The sequence below is a fragment of the Opisthorchis viverrini genome, assembly GCF_000715545.1.
Source record: "Opisthorchis viverrini unplaced genomic scaffold opera_v5_390, whole genome shotgun sequence".
Lineage (NCBI taxonomy): Eukaryota > Metazoa > Platyhelminthes > Trematoda > Opisthorchiida > Opisthorchiidae > Opisthorchis > Opisthorchis viverrini.
This window is the reverse complement of record NW_008752046.1, coordinates 418,591-422,998: the sequence shown is the minus strand read 5'-3', so window position 1 is coordinate 422,998 and position 4,408 is coordinate 418,591. Positions and strand designations below refer to the sequence as shown.

The 4,408-nt window shown below is 46.0% G+C and overlaps 1 protein-coding gene across 1 annotated transcript in view; it reads right to left on the bottom strand.

Moving 5' to 3' along the window:
* T265_10631 (hypothetical protein) overlaps positions 1 to 399 on the bottom strand; it is a gene marked incomplete at both ends in the record, with an annotated part of 15,436 nt that extends 15,037 nt beyond the window's left edge. Inside the window, one exon of the mRNA XM_009177056.1 lies at positions 269 to 399. The remainder of the gene's footprint in view (positions 1 to 268) is intronic.
* Between the last annotated feature and the right edge of the window lie 4,009 nt (positions 400 to 4,408).

The following is a 4,408-nucleotide window of genomic DNA, read 5'->3' as shown; positions in this document are numbered from 1 at the left end:
CCTTACGCGCACGAAACTCGATCTGAAGAATGGTAGTGTAATGTACTTCAGTCCTAACTAGCGAAGGCATCTGCCACCGGAAAGTTGTTTCAACTCTTCATCCTCAGTGGTTCTGATGCCCAAAATGCATCAAACAAAGTTTGAATTTAAGGACTGATCTGTGGTTATAATGGATTCCTTGTCCTGGCAAAACAGCATCTCTACTGGCATTCTCCGTAGCATTAATGTCGAAAGTACAAAATTTTAAACTGCTCTAAATAGCACTCACCTTAGGATCGCCAACTCCAGCTGCGTGAACGGCCAACTCCTAGTGACTCGTCTCCTACGCGTATGTCATACAACTACGTTGATTGTTGGTGGTACAAACCCAATTCTCTTCCACTTATCGAATCACCTCTGTTTTGTCAGGCGAGAAATTCATCCATTCACATCACGTTCAAGAAAATCCAAACGGCCATTTGATTGGTCAGTCATTCTGGGCTATCGATCAATCCATGGGCTAGAAGCGACTGTCGCGCCGGCCATTTCTCTTACCCACCAAGCGCACGTGTATGCTTCGCATATGAGCCTCGTACTGCCTGAGCTTTTCCGTTGCACAGGTTTTATTTTTCAGCCTAGAGACGAGGACGTCGTAGTTCGCCTGTCCGCGGCGGACGAAATGACCGGCTTTGACGGACATACTGACCTCAGCCCTCTGTACTCCGCTACCCATTAGGCTACGGGACAAGGTCGGCTGCGTTTGCTTTCGGGTTTAGAACTTTCAGGTAGCTGGAAGCATTACGGACCACGCCCCATGACTGTTTTGTGGCTAGGGTCAAAAGAAATGCTAGATTGGAGGCAAACGTGTCAACAAATGAGGCTGCCTGATAAACCACGGAAGCGGGCCAAGACACAGCCATGGGGTAAAGAGACCTATCCAAGAGGAATAAGCTACATCAAGGCACTAGTTTTGCTGCACGAGAATTTCTCTGCATCCAGTTGACAATCCCGGTAGCACTTGTTTTTTTATCCTCGTAATCTTTCCAAACTGGTTATGTACTCCTTGGAGAGAAACTGCACAACGGAAGTTCTCTATGGTACTATCCCAGATTTACTAACCTCCGACGATGTTTGGTTACGTAATCATTCAGCTGTAGCACCATTCCGGTGCCTAACTGCCATGCCACCCGAAGGTTGCACGAGGGCTGGGATACGGCCAGGTTGCCCAAGCCTAGACAGTGAAAGTCGAGGGTTCGAACCACGGACTTTCCGGTTAGTAAATTCGCGCTCTAACCACTTGAGTCATCTCGCCACGGTTGGTTACATAGCCATTGGAGATTCAGTGCCTGTCCACATCAACGGTTCGCTCTTCACTTGCCTTGCCTAATCCGGCATTGCTCGATTGCGGGTAATGGATCCGACGTACAGGAAGGGGTAACGGTAGTTAACTCATCCCACTTGACTCGGTTGCTATGGCACTGGACGCATGGACGTTCCTCTGATGTTGCAGCCAATTGTTAGCTAGATGGTGGTAGGAAACTAGTTTGCCCGTAAGCAGCAGGTGCGTCGCCTCTGTGCTTGCTCCCCAGCACACTGTTACGGCTTACAAAGATCCTCAAATATGGAGCATAAAATACCAACTAGATGCTCAACTGAATTGCCAGAGTTGTCGTTGCCGGGGCCATCCTATCCCAATCGACGGATGTGTAACTTGGGCAGATGTCCACCCACTCATGCCGTCGTCTATTCGACAGCGTCACCGTGAATTTCAAATTCTATAAGATAAGTTGTGAGGACACGGTGCTCATGATAGAGAAGCTGTATCTTCTAAGGACGTAGATAGTACTAGACAGAAAGATGACTTTATCCAGATGTCTGTGATAATGAAATTGACTTACACTTGGGAACGAAACGGGAGGAAAATAAACGCCCAGATTAACTTAGATCTCAGCGAAATACACTCATTTGCAAACTAATTTGGTTTTGCGAGAGACTCACCTGGAACCTAGTTGAATCTCTCGTTTGTGATGTTCTCAGGCGACTGAATGTTCTGAACCAGGCCGTTCCCTGTTTCAGTCGCTACGATATTTGAGATATCGCGATACATGTATCTGCGTAATGCGCTACTCATAAGGTTGCCGAAATTCGTCGGCACCCCACGACCGGTTTTGCTCTTCTTGGGTCTCATCAGGTAGGCGCAGTCCCCGAGTTGCCGTCAACCTTATGTTCTACTCGAAACCAAATTGCACGAACTTAGCGAAATACACTCGTTTGCAAACAGGTTTGGTGATTTGCGAGAGGCTCACCTGGAACCCAGGTGAATCTCCCGTTTCTGATGTTCCCAGGCAACTGAAAGTAGAACATAAGGTTGACGGAAACTCGGGGACTGCACCTACCTGATGAGCCCCAGGAAGGGTGAAACCGTTCGTGGGCTGTCGACAAATCTCCAGCAACCTTATGAGTAGTGCATTACTTTCATTTGCTTAATTTTCCATGGACCACAGGGGTTTGAGGTGAAATGATGTTGTGAACAGCAACTATACATGAGTCATTTTAATGGTAGACCTGGCCCAAGCTCCACTAATGTGCCTTCCTCAGTCTCAAAGTGGGGAGTCCTTTGAAAGCTTTTTGATTTCTGAACTTATCCCAATATATGCCACTTGAATACAGCGTTACGAAACTACACTCCTTTGGTTCCCTCTCTCTGGAACCTTTCATCTTTATTGCACTCGAGCGTTTTTGTGTGATTGCATAGAACACCTTCCTAACTGGTCTTCTTGTTCAAATAGTGCAAAATGAATGTCTACAACTCCCAAAATGGTTCAACTGTTATCTGGTTCGTCGAAAAGGAACTCTGTTGTTCATCCCCATGCAAGTCTTTCTAACCCCTTGATAGTTTAGTGTTAAGACAATAGTTCAATTCCAAAAAAACTAAGAACAGCCCAACATATACTACTCACACACATGTTCATGGTGTGTGTGTGTGTGTATGAATGTTTGTGATAAAGAGGAAGTAATCAGTTTCATGTAGCTGTTCATTCATTTGTACTCCGAGCTGGTTTCAACGGGAGATCCAAATAAATCCAGCTGAATTTCTTGTTTATGATGTTCTTCTTCAACTGCATGACGGGAACTTGGGGACCGTTTCTACCTGATTAGTCCCAAAAACGACAAAACCGATCGTCTTCTGTCGAACGCTTTTCAGCAATCTTAGGAGGAGTGTGTCCCGTCTAGGACTAGCTAGGTTTTCAATGGAGAATATCCTCATTTGAACTTGAGAGGTCATCTGGATTCTCATTGATAAATTGGAGTTCTGCAAGTTAGGACGATATCGGGATTTTGTAAGTTCACGTAGTCAGCTGAGCTCATCTATCGTGCGAATAGTCCGCCTATGTGCATTCATCTCCGTTGATTTCGGTCGCCTGTCGAACACCCGAGAACTTTGTCCAACATGCACTATTGGTAAACATGCTGTTTTGCTCAAATGGCACATGACGTGTAACGCCCTGTCACTTGTTTTCATGTGCAAACCGGTGTTCAGTTTGGCAAGAGTAGTTGGCAGGTTGAGCAGCTCAGTAGCCGGCTGGGCGGTTCATCACACCAGAATCTGGTAAAACACAGATTCGATGGTGTGGTTTAACTACGGCCGAAGCAGTAACAATACGTTTGCGGAACCCGGAACTGTGATGTCATGTGACACGAAGCTACCGGCTGAGTTGCTGCAGCGACCTAACTGTCTCAGAATACCCAATTAAATGTGAAGTGGGGTGCGCTGACAACCAATCATCCGTGCCTCCACGTTTCCTAATTCACTTATTTCATTATTTAACTACCTCTATTTTAACCACCTGATACGTACTGATCTGACTACAACATCCAGAAAACGTTTTTTGGATATATGAGTGTTAAGTGTCCAGCGCCAGCCGGCCTACTAACGGGACAGTGTGATAGGTGGTACCAACCAGACTACTGTTCTCTGAAATTCCGGTCGAGTGACTCTGGTCTTGACTGGAAATGATCTGGTCAGCTCAACCCATCACAGCTGCTTGATGTGTAAAACTTTCAGTTTTTTTTGGCTATCGTGACTACCAGACACTTTTAAGTGAATATGAATTCCACGAATTCCGCAGTCATCTACAAATGATCACCGTTGTCCAGTAGATTTCCGTAGGGCTATCCGACTGGTCAGTCACTCGATAAATCAGACAGTTACTAGGGAAATACACTCATCTGCAAATCAATTTGGTTTTCACGGGAGACTCAATTAAATCTCTCGTTTATGATGTTCTCCAGCTGAATGTGCTGCACACAGGCCGCCTCATGATTCAGTTGGCACGATATTCGAGATAAGGCAGTATATTTTCATAAAGGAAACTACTCACAAGGTTGCTGAAAACTCTTCGACAGCCCACGACCGGTTTCGCCCTTC